Source organism: Artemia sp. Qi Xiang Cuo, chromosome 13 (assembly GCF_049724085.1).
Source record: "Artemia sp. Qi Xiang Cuo chromosome 13, ASM4972408v1, whole genome shotgun sequence".
Taxonomy (NCBI): Eukaryota; Metazoa; Arthropoda; class Branchiopoda; order Anostraca; family Artemiidae; genus Artemia; species Artemia sp. Qi Xiang Cuo.
Genome location: NC_142806.1, coordinates 66,375,936 through 66,397,761, shown reverse-complemented (window position 1 = coordinate 66,397,761; position 21,826 = coordinate 66,375,936).

The following is a 21,826-nucleotide window of genomic DNA, read 5'->3' as shown; positions in this document are numbered from 1 at the left end:
ACCTTTTCCGGCGAGTATTTTTAGGCTAGGCTAGATTAAGTTAGGTTAGGTTAGGTTAGCCCATCTACGCTTCACTTAGGTTAGATTAGGTTAGGTGAGAGACAGGCAAAAAGTTAGGTGTATGATTAGGTTAGGTTAGATTAAGTTAGGATAGGTTAAGTTAGGTTAGGCTAGGTTAGCCTACGTACGCGCGCGTACGTAGGCTAACCTAGCCTAACCTAACTTAACCTAACCTAATTTTTGTGCGTGTGTGTAAGTTTTTGTGTGTGTAAGTTTTTGTGTGCATGTAAGTTTTTGTGTGCATGTAAGTTTTTGCGTGTGGGTGTAAGTTTTTGTGTGTGTGTGTGAGTAAGAGTTTGTGTGTCTAAGAATTTTTTTTTGTGTAAGTTTTTGAGTGAATGTAAGTTTTCGTGTGAATGTGTAAGTTTTTTTGTTTTTGTGTGAATGGTTTTGTGTTTGTTTGTTTTTTTATGTGTGATGTTGTATTGTTGTTTGTATTTGTTTTTTTGTGTGAGTGGGTGTGTGTGTGTGTTTGTTTGAGAGTGTGTGTAAGTTTTGGTGTGTGTGTGTAAGTTTTGGTGCGTGTGTTTAAGTTTGTGTGGGTGTGTTATTTAGTGTGTTCATTTAATTTTTTGTTTTATTGTTATATTTATCTTGTGTGTGTAAGTTTTTGTTTGTGTGTGTTATAATTTGTTTGTCTAAGATTTTTTGTGTGTGTGTAAGTTTTTGTGTGTGTTTGTAATTTTGTGTGTGTGTTTGTGTGCGTGTGTGTAAGTTTTTTTTTGTGTGTGTGTGTGTGTGTGTGTGTGTGTGTGTGTGTGTGTGTTTGTGTGTGTTATTTTTTGTGTGTGTAGTTTTGGCGTGTGTGTGAGTTTTCGTGTGTGTGTGTGTAAGTTTTGTGTGTGTGTGTGTGTGTGTGTGTGTGTGTTTGTAAGTTTTTGTGCGTGTGTGTGTAAGTTTTTTTTTGTTCATTTGTTAGTTTTTTTGTGTGTGTGTTTGTGTGTGTGTGTGTGTGTGTGTGTGTGTTTGTGTGTTTGTGTGTGTGTGTGTGTTAGTTTTTGTGTGTGTGTTAGTTTTGGAGTGTGTGTGTAAGTTTTCGTGTGTGTGTGTGTGAGTTTTGTGTTTGTGTGTGTGTGTGTGTTTGTTTTTTTGTGTGATTTTAAGTTTTTGTGTGCATGTTAGTTTTCGTGTGCATGTGTTAGTTTTTGTGTGTGTGTGTGTGTGTGTAAGTTTTTGTGTGTGTAAGTTTTGGTGTGTGTGTGTGTGTGTGTGTGTGTATGTTTGTGTTATTCATTGTTTGAGTGATACTGTGTGTGAGAGTTTTATTTTGTTTTTTATTTTGTTTGTGTTTGTGTGTGTGTAGTTTTTGTGTGCATGTAAGTTTTTGTGTGCATGTAAGTTTTCGTCTGCATGTGTAAGTTTTAGTGTGTGTGTGTGTGTAAGTTTTCATGTGTGTGTGTGTGTGTAAGTTTTTGTGTGTGTGTAAGTTTTGGAGTGTGTGTGTAAGTTTTAGTGTGTGTGTGTGTGTAATTTTTATTGTGTGTGTGTGTGTGTAAGTTTTTGTGTGTGTGTGTGTAAGTTTTCGTGCGTGTGTGTAAGTTTTCGTGTGTGTGTGTGTAAGATTTTGTGTGTGCGTGTTAGATTTTGTGAGTGTGTGTTATTTTTTGTGTGAATTTAATTTTTTTTGTGGTTGTTAGTTTTCGTGTGGTTGTGTTAGTTTTTTGTGTGTATGTGTGTGTGTGTGTGTGTGTGTGTGTGTGTGCGTAAGTTTTCGTGTGTGTGTGTGTGTGTAAGTTTTTGTGTGTGTGTGTGTGTGTGTAAGTTTTAGTGTGTGTGTAATTTTTTGTGTACATGTATGTTTTTGTGTGCATGTAAGTTTTTTGCATGTGGGTGTAAGTTTTTGCGTGTGGGTGTAAGTTTTTGTGTGTGTGTGTGTGTAAGTTTTTGTAAAATCTAGCTCAGAAAAGCCTGAAATAGCAAACTAGTCATCCCAAACTATTGGTTTCAGACAACAAACACCTATGATGGACTAAGAATCCTAGCTCTGAAAAGTTCAAATAGCAAACTACACATCCCAAATCGTAATTTTCTGACAACACACACCTATGAAAGGCTATGAAACCTAGCTCAGAAAAGTCAAAAATAGCAAACTAACCATCTCAAATCATAAGTTTCAGACAGCACTCACCTATGAACGGCTAAGAAATCCAGCTCGGAAAAGTAAAAAAATAGCAACCCACACATCCCAAATCATAGGTTTCAGACAACACATACCTATGAAAGAATAAGAAATCAAGCTTAGAAAAGCCCGAAATAGTAATTTAAATATCTCAAATCACAGGTTTCAGACATCACTCACCTAAGAACGGCTAAGAAACCTAGCTCAGAAAAGTCAAAAATAGCAAACTAGTCATCCCAAACTAAAGGTTTCAGACAACAAACACCTATGAAAGGCTAAGAAATTCAGCTCAGAAAAGTCAAAAGTAGCAATCCGCCCATCCCAAATCATAGGTTTCAGACAACACACACCTATGAAAGACTAAGAAATCCCACTCAGAAAAGCCCGAAATAGTAATTTACATATCCCAAATCATAGGTTTCAGACATCATTCACCTATGAAAGACTAAAAAACCTTAGCTCAGAAAAGCCTGAAATAGCGAAACTACTCATCCCAAACTAGAAGTTTCAGACAACAAACGCCTATGACGGACTAAGAATCATAGCTCTGAAAAGTTCAAATAGCAAACTACGCATCCCAAATCATAAGTTTCAGACAACACAAACCTATGAACGGCTAAGAAATCTAGCTCAGAATAACAAAAATAGCAAACCACTCATCCCAATCATAGGTTTCAGTCAACACACACCTATGAAAGGCTAATAAATCCAGCTCAGAAAAGTCAAAAATAGCAAACTACGTATCCCAAATCATAGGTTTCAGTCAACACACATCAATGAAAGACTAAGAAACCTAGCTCAGAAAAGTCAAAAATAGCAAACTACTCATCCCAAACTATAGGTTTCAGACAATATTCACCTACGAAATAGTAGAAAACCTTAGCTCAGAAAAGCCTGAAATAGCAAACTACACATCCCAAATCATAATTTTCTGACAACACATACCTATGAAAGGCTAAGAAACCTAGCTCAGAAAAGTCGAAAATAGCAAATTACATATCCCAAATCATAGGTTTCAGACATCACACGCCTATGAAAGAATAAGAAATCCAACTCAGAAAAGCCCGAAATAGTAATTTACATATCCCAAATCATAAGTTTCAGATAGCATTCACCTACGAAATACTAAGAAACCTTAGCTCAGAAAAGTCTGAAATAGCAAACTATACATCCCAAACTCGAAGTTTCAGACAACAAACACCTATGAGTGACTAAGAATCCTAGCTCTGAAAAGTCCAAAAAGCAAACTACACCTCCCAAATCATAATTTTCTGAAAGGACACACCTATGAAAGGCTAAGAAATCTAGCTCAGAAAAGTCAAAAATAGCAAATTAACCATCCCAAATCATAGGTTTCAGTCAACACACACCTATGAATGGCTAAGAAATCCTGCTCAAAAAAGTCAAAAAATAGCAACCCATACATCCCAAATCATAGGTTTCAGTCACCACACACCTACGAAAGACTAAGAAATCAGGTTATGAAAAGTCAGAAATAGCAAATTACATATCCCAAATCGTAGGTTTCAGACAACACTCACCTATGAACGGCGAAGAAACCTAGCTCAGAAAAGTCAAAAATAGCAAACTAGTCATCCCAAACTATTGGTTTCAGACAACAATCACCTAAGAAATTCTAATAAAACCAGCTCAGAAAAGTCAAAAGTAGCAATCCACCATTCCCAAATCATAGGTTTCATACAACACACACCTATGAACGGCTAAGAAATCCAGCTCAGAAAAGTCTAAAATATCAAACTACACATCCCAAATCATAGGTTTCAGACACCACAAACCTACGAAAGGCTATGAAACCAAGCTCAGAAAAGTCAAAAATAGCAAACTACTAATCCCAAGAAATTGCTTTCAGACAACATTCACCTACGAAATACTAGAAAACCTTAGCTCAGAAAAGCCTGAAATAGCAAACTACACATCCCAAATCATAATGTTCTAACAACACATACCTATGAAAGGCTAAGAAACCTAGCTCAGAAAAGTCGAAAATAGCAAACTACACATCCCAAATCATAGGTTTCAGACACCACACACCTTTGAAAGACTAAGAAATCCAACTCAAAAAGCCCTAAATAGTAATTTACATATCCCAAATCATAAGTTTCAGACAACATTCACCTACGAAATACTAAGAAACCTTAGCTCAGAAAAGTCTGAAATAGTCAACTACTCATCCTGAACTCGAAGTTTCAGACAACAAACACCTATGAGTGACTAAGAATCCTAGCTCTGATAAGTCCAAAAAGCAAACTACACCTCCCAAATCATAATTTTCTGAAAGGACACACATATGATATGCTAAGAAATCTAGCTCAGAAAAGTCAAAAATAGCAAATTAACCATCCCAAATCATAGGTTTCAGTCAACACACACCTACGAATGGCTAAGAAATCCAGCTCAGAAAAGTCAAAAAAATAGCAACCCACACATCCCAAATCATAGGTTTCTGACACCACACACCTACGAAAGACTAAGAAATCCGGTTATGAAAAGTCGGAAATAGCAAATTACATATCCCAAATCATAGGTTTCAGACAACACACACCTATGAAAGACTAAGAAATCTAGCTCAGAAAAATCCAAAATAGCAATCCACACATCCCAAATCATAGGTTTCAGTCAATACACGCCTATGAAAGACTAAGAAATCCAGCTCAGAAAAGTCAAAAATATCAAACTACATATCCCAAATCATAAGTTTCAGTCAACACACACCAACGAACGGCTAAGAAACCTAGCTCATAAAAGCCTGAAAAAGCAAACTACTCATCCCAAACTATTGGTTTCAGACAACATTCACCTAGTAAATACTCGGAAACCTTCGCTCAGAAAAGCCTGAAGTAGCAAACTACACATCCCAAAACCTCGTTTTCAGACAACCCACATCAACGAACGACGGGGGCCCGGGGAGGGTGTTTGGGGGACCCTTGAGGGTCGGGTGGTCCTTTGGGAGCTCGGGGGGACCTTTGGGGACCGGGGGATGGGCTTTGGGGGTCCGGGGATGGCATTTGGGGGTCTGGGTGGGCCTTTGGGGGCGCCGGTGGCCCTTTGGGAGCTTGGGGGGCCTTTGGGGACCGGTGGAGGGTCTTTGGGAACCTGTTGGTCCTTTGGGAGCTCGATGGGCCTTGGGGGCCCGGCGGTGGACCTTTGGGGCACTGGGGGAGGGCCTTTGGGGTACAGGGAGGGCCTTTGGGGGTCTGGGGGGCACTTGAGGACCGATTGGTCCTTTGGGAGCCCGGTGGACCTTTGGGGGCCGGGTGAGGGCCTTTGGGGGTCCGGGGGCCAGTTGGGAGCCTGGGGGACATTTGGGGACCGGTGGAGGGTCTTTGGGACCCCGTTGGTCTTTTGGGAGCTCGATGGGCCTTTGGGGGGCCCGGGGAGGGTCTTTGGGGGTCTGGGGTGGGCCTTTGGGGGCGCCGGTGGCCCTTTGGGAGCTTGGGGGGCCTTTGAGTGTCCGGGGGGCAGTTGGGGGCCTGGGGGACATTTGGGGACCGGTGGAGGGCATTTGGGAGCTTGGGGGGCCTTTGAGGACCGGGGGCTTCCTTCGGGGTTGGGGTAGGAGGATTGGAAGCCTTTGGGGTTGGGTTAGAGGACCTCACAACACTGTTCAAATGAAACTTGTGTATTATAACGACCACACTCAAATTCTCTTCTAAAATCTCTTCAATAATCTTCTTTTAAAATGTCTCTATCTGTTTCGCCGAAATAGTTCCCTAAAATGTCTAAAACGGTTTCGCCCAAATAATCCCTAAACGCAAATTCAGCGTGTTCCTTTGTTATTGGCATCTCTGCGCTAACGCATTTCAAATTAATAGGAAACCTTTTCGCGCGCTAAAACAATTCATCGCTAAGATGTTTCTTGCCTAATTGTTTCCATGGCCTTTGGTTATTAATATCCTTTGGAATTCGACCAAAAGAGTTGTTCCCGAGGCAAAGACATTAATGATTTGGATCTATTCCTGGAGAAATGTTTCTAGGCGAAAATTTTTAAAGTCTGACAGATGATGTCATTGATTGATTGATCTGTCAAGAAAGGGGACATTAATTTGTTGTTTCTAAGGGGAATTATTGATTCACGATAGGTGAATTGAGGTCGACAGCACAGGTGTTCCAAGGTCGATGTTGTTGTTGTTGTAAGTGCACGCTCTCAGCGAATGTCAAGGTCGATGTTGTTGTTGTTGACTTGGAAATTTAGGTCATTGATCCCATTAACCACGTGTTCTCCCTAATGACTCTATGCCCATATATGGAGCCCCGTCAGCATTAAAAATGCGGACAGGACCACGTGGTCATGTCACGACTCAATAATGCATCTCTACTACTAATATCACTTAGGAAAGTCCAGGGACATACACGGTCTGTAAATGTTCAAGTTACACACGGGGAATTTCGACTGGCAAATACCAAGAATGAAAACACCAATTAGATGTTAACATAGCGGAAGCAAGTTCATGACTCACCTTGTTTTCAAAGATCAGTAATTCTCCTAGGAAACTAACTCAACAAAATATTTACCATCCACATTATAGATTTGATATGTCTGGTAGCTTTCTGTAGATTCAATTAAAACTCCTTAGAGCATGTGTCTCAATTGCATATTCTGCCATGTTTAAATTAATTTTTTTTCAGATAAATTTAAAGGTTTTGCGACTGTCTTTTCAACCCCGTTTTCCACCATGCAGCAGCAGCAGCAAGATTTCGGACCTTTCTTGACAGTAGATGTCACTTAGGTCCTCATTCAATGGTTTCTCAAAATATCACATTAGAAAGTTGAAAAGTGTAAGGAAGGGGTGAATTGTCACTATAATTTTACACTGCATTTATATTCAAGATGCACCAATTTAAGTAATAAACTGGACTATATCTTCTTATCTGCTCCTATGTCTTGTAAAAACTGCAATACAAGTCGACAAATTTGCATATTAGTCGTTTTAAAGTTCTCCGTGTTGAACCATGCTATTCTGGCGAGTTACAATTTTGAAGAACCCGTGTCCAACACGCCTGGAACCCCTAAGATGAAAACATTTTAAAGTTTTGCCGGATTGAACACGGAGAACTTGAAAACGACTTTTGTCAAACCCGCTCAAAACACGCTTGAAACCCCGTGCCTGAAAACGCAACTCAATTGGTGGAACGCGTCAAACCCCAAACAACAACAACAACATCAACGCTACTGACAGTGTTGCCAGAAGATAGCTAGTCAAAAACGCTCTGTAGCATAAGAACAAGCCCCGCCCCACTCAGCATAGAAAAATATAGCAAGGAAAAAGATCACAGGCCAAGATTTCCCATAAGGCCCATGCTATACGGTAAATATGCGCCATTTACATCGTATGAAGTGTTGAATTAGAGCAGAAGTACTACGAGATTGGTATCTAAGCATAGCAGACTATTGGCTAGTTTTCGAAAAAGCTTTAAATTTAATATAAAACATATGTATAAAAGCTTTCAAACTATTAGCCCACGTGGAACAATGAATGTATTCCCGGTAAAGTTGTGAAGCATACCAAAAGACAATACTGATTAACGTTGTTAAAATCGCGCATATTTATTATCTGTTGTTGTTGTTGTTGATAATCCTTTCGGGCGGTTGCCCACTGCACATTTGACATAAACAATGTTTTCAAACACTCACAATCACTTAATCTTTCAAAAACACATTGAAAGGCCGGCTTAAAAAAGGGCAATCTTTGAAAATGACCAGGGCAGGCTCTTGGCTAAGGATTTGTATGAAGGCTGTCACTGTTTCATTCTTATCAGGAGATAAACTTTAAATAAGTCATCATTTTAAATACAATTTGAACTCACACACAGTGACTCAAGAGTCACTAAAATGTTTTTCAGCCCAGTTACTAGACTTTATATGGTTTTATCATCTAAGACCAAAATACTGAAAGACATGGGATGCATAACTTTATATTTCATCGCTTCAATTAGTTTCATTTTTATCAGCCAGGTGAACTCCTATGCAGAAAACAAATTGCAGGACAAATGCTAATTATAAAGTTCACGGGGCAGAAGTACTACAAAACCAGGAGAAGCAACGCTACACAAGCGAAATTAATAAAACCTTTAAAACTAAATAGATAGCAAGAGCGTTTTTTTTCATCTTGATATCTACTGGCGTTACTTCTCTATACTATGTTTGTCTAATTTGCTCAGAGTTTCCTAGAAAATACGTCTCTTGTGAATTCTTCGAAAGAGTGCACAAGGTTTCAGAGTTGCAGCAGGAGTAAGAGTTACAGGCAACAATATCCAATAGAAATATAAAGTGTTTTCAATAAAAAAAAATCTATAAAAAACACTCCGAAAATATTTTATATGCCGTTTTTAAAACTTAAACAAGAAATTCATGGGAGGCGGGTTCAAATCCCAAATTTCCCTCTTCCATGGATATCACTCTAGTTTTAATTTTATTTTTCTGCATTCATTTGTATTTGGTTTATTTTGATTGGATGCCAATTGATTTGGATGAGAATACTCAATTATGCAGCTAAGTTCTTAAGTAGACTCTCTGTCCCAAGTTCTCTGCATAAGTATCTGCTAATCAAAGATTCTAATAAACATTGAATGATTCACATAAATAACCAACGAATCAATAAAACATACTACCTAATGGCTTTTCTTGTGCTCTCTCCAAATATAATGGTTTTTGGTACAAATTCAATTTTAACCTTTAACATCAAATAGATATCAAGCACTGCTTTTTTCTCTCTATATCTGTTGGTATTACTTTTCCTTTCTATATTTTTTATGCTGCTTGGAGTTGCTTGGAAAACGTCTTTCGCCAAATCTCTGAAAAAAGGGAACCAGGAGTGAGAATTGACAGGTAACGATATTCAAACAAAATTTTTAAGTATTTGCAACAAGTTGAAGTTAGAAAGCTAGGCCAAATTAAAAATGAGGGGGATTTAAGACTTCAAAAAGGCTAAAATATCATTTAGATCAAGATATCACCAGTCTGTACAACTTAACAACCTTTATAAATATCATTTTTTTAAAACACCATACGCTTTGTAGGCTCAAACGTCGAGCAACTAGAGCTGAATGCTAAGAACCACAGCCTGAAGACAAGTATTTAATTTAATATTGGCAATTGAATATGATTTCAGAGATTACTCTTAAGAAAATTCATTATAGAAAAGATTATTTCACTATAAAATTGCTTACTGGCAAACCCAATAGGGTCAATGCCCACCTGGCAAACTAGAGAAAAGGAGATGCCCCAACAGCATCAGGATAATCAGGGCACCTATCCTTAACTCAGAGGAATCTTTGAGGATTGTTCCTCCACACAGAAATGACCAATAGGAGTAGCAACAATTCTCAATAGCAAGTCTTCAAATTGGGGTCCCAATTAAGACAAGCGAATCGCAAGGGGTAAAAATGTTAGTTTTAGGACCTAATCCAGAGCAGGAATCTTTCAGGAATTCATCAAAAGCTTTAATATTCTCTTGGAAAAGTAGTTTAAAATACTTACCTCTAAGTCCTTCTCCTTCGAGAGGGTTCTGAATTTGAATGCCCTTAGTAAAACTTTTCAAACTAAATCTTCTGCCCACATGATAAAAATACACGCTGGGAAGGTATTGCCAAACTACTAATTCTATTATTTTTTTAAGGTTTGAAAGATTCCGTGCATAAAAGGTTATATAAGGCTCTACCCTGAACTTTTACCAAAGCTTTTTGAAGTTTTTACAGAGTTTGATAGGGTTTCCTTCTTCAGAAGAATGACTGTAAACTGGGATCAGGAATTTATGTGCATGTGTCATTGAGTGCATAACTTACAAAACAAAAGTGGTTGAAGCTTAGAATTGGGGCTGTTGAGAAGGAAACTTGTTAAAAAAAAACATTTCTTGCTTCATAATGTGCAGTATAACTATAGTTAACACAACTTAACTGTAATTCAACCTTACCCCTCCCCCCTCAAATATGCAAAAATATAGGCTAGCCTGGCCCAAGTTTTTACTTTCAATGTGTTTTTTATCTTGATTTTGTCATTGTTAATTCAATTTTTAGGCAGTTAGTTTAAAAATGCATGGGAAATATATAAGTTAAAATTCTAGACAAGATACTTTTAGATATCTTTGAAAAGAGTTGGGTTAGGAAAACAAAACTTTCAGTGATAATTCCAAGGCCAAAAACATACTCTGGGAATGCATTGCCAATGTATTATATTAAACCCCTTCTGATTTCTCAGTCTTAGAAATATGCCTAGGCTACTTGACCTACCTATTGGAATTTAAAAAAAAACTTAATCATTATAACTTAATTTTGAGTTTTTTTCTTCTTCTATGGTTTAAGTTAGAAAATTCAATTTTTGTTATTTGTGTAGAATATTAAGCGATATCAATGGTTATGCCAGCTTTGTAGCTTGCCAGCAAAAATGTTTTTGCCAGCTTTGCCTCTCATTCATGCTATCTATCTTGGCGTTATCTCCAATTATGCAAGGCCTGATGGCAGCTTGATTTTAATTCAAAAGCCAAGGGAAGTTTTTTTTTCAAAAATCAACCGTTGATTTTTGAATTAAAATCAACGTACCATCAAGCCATGGCTAATTGGAGATAAAGCCAAGACAGAGGGTCAGAGTGATGGTCTTGCTTTAATCTGAGTAGCAATAAAATTCCTTGAAGCAATTGAAATAAAAACTTAAAAATTATATTCCCTTAGATTAGCGTTATTCAGCATGCATCCTAAACACAGTGCCATGCAGAAATATATTCCCTAAGCGGAAACCGATGCAAAATAGAGTTCCATGCGTTAAAAGAGGGATCTTGTCGTTTTGATTTATAGCCATGACTGTGCCTCCGAAATTCCGAAATTCAATCCACCCCTGACGGCTACAACAAGCCCACGGGACGGCACACAAGCCTTTATGGCAACACTGCCTTTAAATGCAATACCAGTGTTTCTACCCTCAAATCTTAAAAATTTTGGGAAAAGTCTTGTATGTTCAGGGAATTATCAGGGACAAGTCTTCAAGATTCGGGGAATTTTCGGGGCAAAAAACAAAATTGAATTTGGTTTCAAAAATCTGGGATGCAAAATTGGTTTAGCTTCGTTTTCAAGCTCTAATAGGGCTAGAATCCAAGTGATAAATCAAGCCTTTTGCAGACTAGGTTACAAAGCCAAAGCACGGGATTGAGACCAATAGCTGAAATCGCTTATTGCTGATATTTCGGCAAAAAAATCAAAATAGTTTTCAAACTAAAAAAATGAATGAATTACGCTTTTGAACTCTGTTGCTTCGGGTTTTACATTATGTTTAATGCTTTATTCTCTTGGGCCGAAAAGGAGAATTTTCAGAAAGAAGACTTAAATGAAGTTTAGAAATATAATAATCGCATTCAGAGGAATAACATGTAAAATAATCTCTCCAAACTAATAAATTTTTCAGCAGGCAGACATAAACTTACACCAGGAATTTAATAAAAGAAAAATTCCCCTGAAAGAAAGGAGCAGCATTAAAAGTCAAAACGAAAGCATAATAAAGAGATTGCCCCTTTCCAACACCTTAATATTCACGCTAAAGTTTTTTAGAATTTTGATTTAAGCTTCTTATTGTTCTATTTAAACGAAAATTCTGTTTCGGGAGTCTTTCTTACAGAACTAGGACTAATTTCAAATCTAAGCGTAGAGAACGAAGTGTTGAAAAGGGAGAAACCCCCTTCATTTATGTAATATTTTTTCGTTGGTTTTATTATTGCTCCTTAGGTCTAATTCCAGATGAAAAAAACTTTTATTTTCTTTAATTTATGACCGTTTTTTTTTAACGACAAAATATTAGGCTCCATCTTCATTTACATATGCCCCCTCTTCCCATAAAGATCGTCTAGACAATTCAATCCCTTCAAAATATATCCTGGACAATTACCCTTGACATCTCTACACGTAAGATTGGGTCGACAAAGTGAAAGTTAAGACAAATAAAAAGAATTTTCTATAAGCATTGCCAAATCTGGGAATTCTTGAAAATATCTCCCGCGAAAAATACCCCCCCCCCCCCCCCTACCGGAAATATCTCTTTGGAACATACTTTCTTACTATTGATTGTTTTTACTATGTTTTCATTTATTTGGTTACCCCACAATTACTACAAAGTCGCTGATTAACTCTCAACCCTTTCACCAACATTGCGCTCGTCCATGTTACAAATATAGTACTTATTGCAGTTTCGTTTATACCTGGACATAGCTATAGGCTACAAATTATACAAAATTTTACGCTAAGTTGTAATATAGTTTTTTTATGAATAATATTTTGGGGGCACTTCTGTTTTAATCCCCTATTCTCCGACCTGGTAAATATTATAAAGCTAAATTTTACCTCCTTAGAAGTGTTCGAGGGGGGGGGGAGTGTGTAACAGGAAGAAGAAAGTATTCGGGATGAGTTCTTAAGAAGAAATTCAGTTATACTACTACTACTACTACTACTAACAACTCACAGCAGTACCAAGTCGTCTGAGGCCAACACAGCTACGCACGCTCCTCCTCCATCCCAATATATTTAAAGCCTCACTTTTTACACCCACCCATGCAGTTCTCATTTCCTTTAAATCTTTCTTTATGAGGTCTTCCCACCCCAGGCGAGGACGGGCTACTTTCCGTTTAGCCCTATACGTTTGGCCAAAAAGAACAATCTTCGGCAATCTGTCAGCCTTCATCCGCACAACGTGCCCTAGCCACCTCAACCTTTCTTTCATTATAGCCCTAAAAAGTGGTTTTGAACCACATTTCTCGTATAGCCTATTGTTTGAAATTCGGTCAGTCAGCCGGGTACCCAGAACAATCCTTGAGCAATTTCTCTGGTAAATATCTAGCAAATCTTCATCCGCTTTTCGGAGTGCCCATGATTCAGAACCATATTTGACCACTGTCATCACTGTAGCTTCTAATATTCTAATCTTGGTTTGCAGACTTATCTTCCTATTCTTCCAAACTTTTTTCAACTTTGAAAAAAATACCCTGAGCCTGGGCTATTCTACTTTTGACATCTTCACTGCTCTCACCATCTTCACTAATAATACTACCAAGGTAAGTGAAGCTTTCCAACGGATCATTCTTTTCATTACTAAACGTCAACTTTTCATTTTCACTCATTCCTAGCCTTTGTGACTTAGTGTTTTTAACATTAAGTTTTAAACCTATTCTAGCACCCTGAACTTGCAAAACCTCTAAAACTTCATTCATTTTGCTCACACTTCCATCTAGGATGTTTGAATCATCAGCATAATCTAAGTCCAGGAAACTTTTTCCTTCCCATTTGATTCCATGGTATCTCATTGGTTTCCTGTGCTCCTTAAGACTAAGTCCTTCAGAATAATCCATATAAAGGGGGATAGAACACAACCCTGCTTAACACCTGATTTGATACAACACCAGCTGCTAACCTCATTTCCTACCTTAACCGCAGCAGTGTTATTCTTATACATAGCACCAATCACTTTAATGTATTTATTTGGCATACCATATAAGGATAAAACCTTTACTAAAGCTCTTCTATCAGCAGAATCGAACGCTTGCTCATAATCTATAAAACTGAGGACCAAAAGTGTTTGAAAACTCATGCACTTCTCAATTATTAACCTAAGAGTGAAAATTTGGTCGACACATACTCTATCTTTTGGATGCTGTATAACTGTAAAGCATAAAAACTACCTTTTATGATGTATAACAGTATAATTCAGTTATACAGTATATATTTCCTATCTTAGGATTAGCCTTAATACAGGGTTTTTAGTTGTTCAAGCATTAGAAGTCTTAAAAGTACGCCTAGATGTCTAAACAAATTTAAAAGACTATCCCTAATTTCAGGAGAATATATTTTCTGTATAAGTTCCTTTGCCTTAACTAACAGCTTCACAAGACCGTAAACAGATCATAAACTACAGTTTAAAATATTACACATATCGAAAATGCTACATGCGTGAAGAAACCAGAATATTAATTGTTAGGGGGTGGGATGTGAATACGTTGGAGCATCAAAGGTGGTATGACAAATACAGTTCTCAGATAAAAAAGAAAAGAACTTAATTTTTACATACCGAATGAAACAAAAATTTAAACGGTAAGAATTCCTGGCAAAAAGATTAATTCTTTCAATATATCAATAGGCATTCAGGCACCCCTTCCATGCCCACCATTCATTACAATAAATAACCGAGTCAAACTCAAAACGAGCAGAAATTAACATGAATTGAGCTCAAAACCCCTATGCCTTCCCAAGGCCAGAACATAATTTGCAACTTTACTGAAAAATACAAATGAATGTTTATTTTCAGTTTTATATGCATGTATTGATATTTAGTAATCAAAATTTTAATATTATTCTATTTATTAAAGATTAAAACACTTATATTTTTTAGTAAAGTCCAAGTTATGTTCTGGACTTGGGAAGGCATAGGGCATTGAGCCCAATTCATGTTAATTTCTGCTTGTTTTGAGTTTGATTCCGTTAATTATTGTAACTTTTGTTTGTTTTGTGTCTTATTTATTTATAGATCCTGATTTCTGGTAGTTTCACGCTTGTTAGATTATTTGATTTTATTTTTGCTAATTTTTGGTTCAATGGAGTTCTTTACTTTTCTTTGAAAAACTTATTTTGTGGATTTTTTTTTAATTAATCAGGTAGAAAGATTGAGCGTCTTCTTAAGTTAAACAACCATTCCTTCCATAAAAACCTTTAATACCCCCTTGGCATAACTTACAGTTCTTGCCCGTAAACTCTGGGGTTTGTTTCAACCCCAAAAGCCTTGTTGTATGATATTTAGACTATTTTGAATTGGACGGCTTTCTCAAAATGTCTAAGAGGGACATTGCGGGACAATAGGACGTGTGTTTAGGAGTGAGAGGGTAGCTGGAAACTGATCACTTTGACTCTTTAAAAGAGCACTAGAGTGTCTGACTACCAATCCAATGAGCCCCCTTTGAAGTTTATATGGCCATATTTCCTATAAACACTCTATCAGTCCCCAGGGAACAACTGACTACCCTTTCCCTAAGGGCTGGGGGCATTCGCTATCCTCAAAGACATAATTTCCAGACATTTCTGATAGGCCTAATAAAATGGCTATTTCAACATTTTGATTGGAAGTGTTTCGGAAAATGATAGGCGTTGAGGGAGACATTTGCCCTCTGATCACTTTCGACTAATAAAAAAAACACTACTCCTCTCAATTTCCAGTTGAATAAGTCCTTTTTGAAGCTTCTACGACAAAACATTCTGTAAAAATGTTATATGCCCCAAGGGCATAACTTACGACCCTTGTCTTGAGGGTTATGGGGGAAGGGTTTTCATCCTTAAAGACATAATTTCCAGACCTTTCAACCACATTGAACTAAATAGCCATATCTAAATGTTGATAGGAAATGCTCAGGGGAATGATGGACAACGGAGGGGGGCGATCTCCCTCTGATTACTTTTGACTATTAGAAAGTGCAATAGCTCTCTGCATTTTCAATCGAAAGAGCCCATTTTTAAGTTTTTAAGACAACAGTTTCTATATGATAATATATGCCCCGAGGGCATAACTTCCAACCTTAGCCTTGAGGGCTTTTGGATGTTGTCATACTCAAAAACATAATTTCTGGACCCTTCAACTAAGTTCAACAAAATTGCTACATCAAAATGTTGATCAGAAGTGTTTGGGGAAATGATGGGTATGGAGGGGGAGGGGCATTCACCCTCCGATCAATTTTGACGTTTAGTAAGGACAGTAGCCCTCTCAATTCCTAATTGAATGAGTCCTTTTTGAAGTTTCTATGACAATGCTGGCAAAGACCTAATTTCCAGAACTTCCAACTACGTTAAACAAAATTTCTATCTTAAAATTTGTATTGGATATTTTTGGGGAATTGGTAGGATTGAGAGGGGTTTTAGTTGACCTTCAATCATTTTCGAATATTAAATAGGACACTAGCGCTTTTAATTTCCAATCGAATGAGCCCTTTTTGAAGTTTCTACGATAACACTGACTAAAAAACCTTATATGGCCCCAGGGCATAAGTTACAACCCTTGTGCTGAGGGTTGTTGGGGGGGGGGGGGGGAGTGTCATCCTCAAAATATAATTTCCAGGCTTCTCAACTACGTTGAACAAAATAGCTATCTCAAAATTTTGATTGGATGTGTTTGGGGAAATGATGAGCTTGAGAGGAGGACTAGTTGCCCTCCAATTACTTCCGACTATTAAAAAGGGCACTAGCCTTTTCAGTTTCCAATCGAATGAGCCGTTTTTGAAGTCTCTACGAACATGCTTTCTGTAAAAACCTTATATGCCCCGAGGGCATAACTTACAACCCCTGCCTTGAGGGGTTGGGGGGGGGGGGGGTTGTCATCCTCGAACTCGTAATTTCCAAGAATTTCAACTACGTTGAACAAAACGGCTATCTCAAAATTTTGATTGAATGTGTTTGGGAAAAAGGTGGGCGTGAGAGGGGGTTTAGTTGCTCTCCATTCACTTTCGACTATTAAAAAGAGCACTAGCCCTTTCAATTTCCAATCTAATGAGCCCTTTTTGAAACTTCTATGACAAACTGACAAAACTAAACGAATCTATAAAGCTTTCTATAGTTTTACACCAGTTGTGATATTGGTGACTTTCAGTATACAATTAAATCATCTTAAAAACATAAGCGTAAAACTAAATATTTTTTAATAACCTCTAAGTAATTCAACAGCATACAGAAATAGTGGATTGATTTATCAAGCAGTATTTTGCTCTCACCAGCTATAATACCAACAGTGGGTAATATACAGTCTTAAATTGTAAAAAAAATTGCTTTAGTTTGACTTGAAATGGAGATCAAATAAGACATAAAATGAACTCTGGAAATCCGGTAATTTTTCTCTATACAAGAGTGAATTTCAAGCTATGATGCAAATTCTAAAGCAGGTCTATAGTCCTAATACTATCAAGATGGCCTTACTTCGAACTTGTGTACAAACTAATAATGACAGATTGTCCTTTTCAAAACCAAAACGAGAGCCAGTTATTGAACTGAGCCACTGTGCAGAAGTGATACCAAATTAAACATAAAAAAACAAAGCTAAATCCTAAAATAGATTTTTGATTTATCTTAAAAAGAGTTGATCCTAAAAGGGATATAATATTTTGATTCTATAAAGAGTGACCTTAATTGCTTTGCTTTTACTGTACCAAAACTCCTATATTATTTTATGTTTTCAGGAAAGAGCTAGTTTTGTATAATCCTAAAAGCATAGGGAAACATAATTAGTTGGTTTATTTGTACTAGTTTAATTAATATATGTTAGATAGGCAGTAAAGTAATAATTTTTTTGTTTTAAGTTACAACTTTGCTCTTTACTTCCCTCGGAAAAACATTGTTTTTTTTAATTAATCTTTGTTCGTTTTTTGATTAAAATATAGTGTAGAAATGAAGTTGCCATGATCTTTTTATTTATATGGAATATTATATCTTTTATTTATATTATTTATATTGTATTTATATTTAGATCTTTTTATTTATATGGAATATTATATGTTCGTTTTAAGTTTTAATAGCACTCCTAAGTTTCAGTTGAAAACTTATGTTAGTGAAGTTTCTGATTATCACCGATCTAGGGGAGATAAGACACCTATAGAAAATACTGAAAACAACCTTGACAGCTACACAAATCTTTGTTCGTTTTTTGATTAAAATATAATGTAGAAATGACGTTGCCATGATCTTTTTATTTATATGGAATATTATATCTTTTATTTATATTATTTATATTGTATTTATATTTAGATCTTTTTATTTATATGGAATATTATATGTTCGTTTTAAGTTTTAATAGCACTCCTAAGTTTCAGTTGAAAACTTATGTTAGTGAAGTTTCTGATTATCAACGATCTAGGGGAGATAAGACACCTATAGAAAATACTGAAAACAACCTTGACAGCTACACAAAACTCTCTATAACATGAAAAAATTTCTCTTTCTATAACATGAAAATCATCCATACTTCACAAAACAATATATGTTTTACAAACAATACTAGAAGGCTACCGTAGCAAAAGAGAGCTGTTTAAGGGCTCATTTAACAGCTTATATTAATACCTAATTGCTTTTTATAAATTTGACTTGATAGCACATTCCCATAAAGAGTACTTTCCGTTGTTTCCCCATTTTTTTTTTTTAATGAAAAAAGTACCTTTTCCAAAGAAATGACACAAAAAAGGTGTTGTTCAAAACCTAGGCAGGAGCAAAAAACTAAAGGAGCAGGAGAGTTCTTTCCCCTCAATTACCGCCCTTAGAACTAGCACACAGGCTTCATCGCAGAGTGAAATTTAAAGGTTCAATTCAAAACTGTCGATCATTCAAGCTTAGTTTTTGGTACATTTTCAGTTGAAAAGTTTTTAGTTTTAGTTATTTTTTTTTGCACAATAATCTTTTACTTTTAAGATGAGTAGGCCATTTATGAAACTTACTAAGGGGGTCAGTAGGGGAAATATATGTGAGGGATATAATAAACCTCCAGTTAGGGGCTTTGGACTATAATTATTGCAATGGTACCGTTTTATGCTTTAAAACTGTTCCAATTAAGAAGTGGTACCAAAAGTGCCATTTTAGTGCTATATAGCACTTTTGGATTGCCAAAATAATATTAGGCACGTAGACATGTGTAATAGGTTTAAAATGAGCGATTAAGCATCTTTCTATGATGGTTTGGTAGCACGCTATGCCTGTTGAAAAAAAAAATTGAAAAAAACGGGAGACAGATCTGTAGTACCGATAAAATAAATGATTTTCATTTTTGTTCAAGGAGGGGGACTGTAATTTCCATGCACAAGGTTTTCGACCTTGCTGATTCCAATAGTACACTTTTTATTTTGATCTGACGCCATTTCCGAGGGGTTTAAATGCCATAAATTTCTATTTGCAATAAAGTTTTACTTTACAGAAACTAACAAAAAATGTATTTAAAAAAGCAATTGTAAAAGTTAAAAGATAATTTTTATACATAAATTTCTGCGTGTTCAAATTGTAGACAAGAAAGTTCAACTTATTTCAGAGTAAAAATATATTTCCTTATACCGTAAAGCACGTAGATATGAGTTATAACTTTTGAATGAACCATTAAGAATCTCTTTATGATGTTCTGATAGACCTGTTAAAAAAAAAAAAAAAAAATGGATTTCCTTGTTTTTCAGGAAGGGGGAATGTAACTTCCATGGGCACCCATAGGGAGGGGGGCAGGGGGCATCCCCCCTTGGCTGAATAATGCTCCCTTATTTTTATATTTTTGTTCTGAGATTTCTATTATACAGCATTAAAAGTGCCAATTAGACGAGGTTTGCCCCCCTGAAATTCAGGTTATGGGTGCCCATGGTGACTTTCCTGTACAAGGTTTTGACCATGTTGATACCAATCGTATACTTGTCATTTTGATCTGACGCCATTTTTGAGGGGTGTGAGGCTTTTTTCGAAATCACCATATAATTCTTTTTGCAATAAACGTTTACTTTTAAGACGAACCAAAATTATAGTTAGCGTTCCTCAGTCAGAGTCAGATGGAAACTTTTTTTCATTCGGCATTTTTTTTTTTTTTAAAAAACGCTTTTTTTAACTTTTGTTTACTATTGGCTGTGGCTCGCTCTTTACTAGGTTGCAGCTACCGCTGCTGACATGATACCTTGCCGGGACATGCTTTAAAAAATAAGCCTAGAAAATGACCTAAAAAAAACAGCGGATACCGATATTCCCGATACGATACATTGCGATACCTATACGCCCGATACCGATACGTCCGATATCACATACAGCCCTTCCCCAGGGACTATGTAGGGCCATATGATCATCAAAACCGTACATATTGGACCTTTGAACTATGTTAAGCAAATAGCTATCTCAAAATCTTTATAGGACTAGGCGTGTGGGAGGGGGCCTGTAGGGAGGGTGGCTATTTGCCCTACAATGTTTTTGGTCACTTAAAAAGGGCACTTACGAATTTAATTCACTTTCAAATGAGCTATTACACACCTCTCTATGATTCTCTGGCCAAACCCCTAGCCCTTCTAGAAAAAAAAGGGGCAGATCAGTGCTACCGATGCAAAAGTCCTTTTCCTTGGTGTTCAAGGGGGGAGACTGTAATTATCAACATACGGTTTTGGACCATACTGATTCCAATGGTGCACTTTTTATTTCGATTTGACGCCATTTTCTAGGGGTTTCAGGCTCTTATTCGAAATCACCATAAATTTTTTGTCACAATAAACTTTTACTTCTAAGATTAACCGAATGAATATTTACCATCCCTGATTCAGTGTCAGATGGTAAATTTTCTCACTAGAATTTTTTTTGGAAAACACGTTTTTCAACTTTTGATTACTATGGGCTGTGGTTCGCTCTTTAGTAGGTGGCAGCTATCGCTGCGGTAAACGGGAGGGCTTCTTGTAAACCTCCGGCGAAGAGTTTTGGAACATAATTATTACAATGGTACCTTTTTATGCTTCCAAGTTTTTCCACTTAAGAAGTGGCACCAAAAGTGCTGTTTTTAGTGCCATATAGCACTTACCGATGGTAGAATTGATGAAAGCTCGTAGATATGAGTAATAACTTTAAAATGAGCCATTAAACCCCTCTAAAAAAATTTCTCATAGCCCACGGGCTCCAGCTTTTGCACTTTAGATATGCCACCAAAAGTGCCATTTCACACTTGCAGAGGGTGGGATTTATAGGAAGAACGTAGACGTGAGCGATATTAGCTATTAAATATCAGTCTACGATGTTCTGGTAGCCCGACAGCCCCAACCCTTGAGAAATGGCAGAAATAGTGTCAATTTTAGTGCCATGTGGCACTTGCAGGTAGCGGAATTTATAAAAAGCACGTAGATATGATAAATAGCTTTTAAAGAAGCCACTAAGAATCTCTCTGTGATGTTCTGGTAACCCACTAGGCCTGGAAAAAAAAAGAAGAACAAAAAAGGGAGACAGATCAGTGCTACCAATTCAAAAAAGTGATTTTCTTTGGCCATGCTGATTTTAATAGTGCACTTCTCATTTTGATCTAACGCGATTTTCGAGGGGTTTCACGCTTTTTCCGAAATCACCATAAATTTATTTTCGCAATAAACTTTTACTTTTAAGACGAACCAAAATAATAGTTATCATTCCTAAATTAGTGTTGGATGGCAATTCGTTTCCACCAGGCAGTTTTTTCCTAAAAATGTTTTTTTACTTTTTGTTCTGACCGTCTTAAAGAATTCATCGTGAATTCTTGCAACAGGCTTTTGAGACTTACTAAGGGGTCTGGGAGGGGGAGTATACGGTAAAGGTCCCTTGTAAATCTCCAATTATGGGTCTTGGATCATAATTATTACAATAGCACAGTTTTATACTTCGAAGCTTTTTAACTTAAGAAGTGGTACAAAAGGTGCCATTTTTTTTGCTATTTGGCACTTACAGATGGCAAAACTGATTAAAATTCCGTAGGTACGGGCAACAGCTTTCAAATCAACCATTAAACATCTCTCTAAGAAGTTCTGGCAGCCCAATAGCCTCTACCTTTTCCACTTAAAACATGGCATCAATAGTACCATTTTTAGTGCCATTTGGCAGTTACAGGGACAGTTACCCATTAGACTTAAAAGGTTATAATTGTGAATAAAATATCTTGAAACTAATATG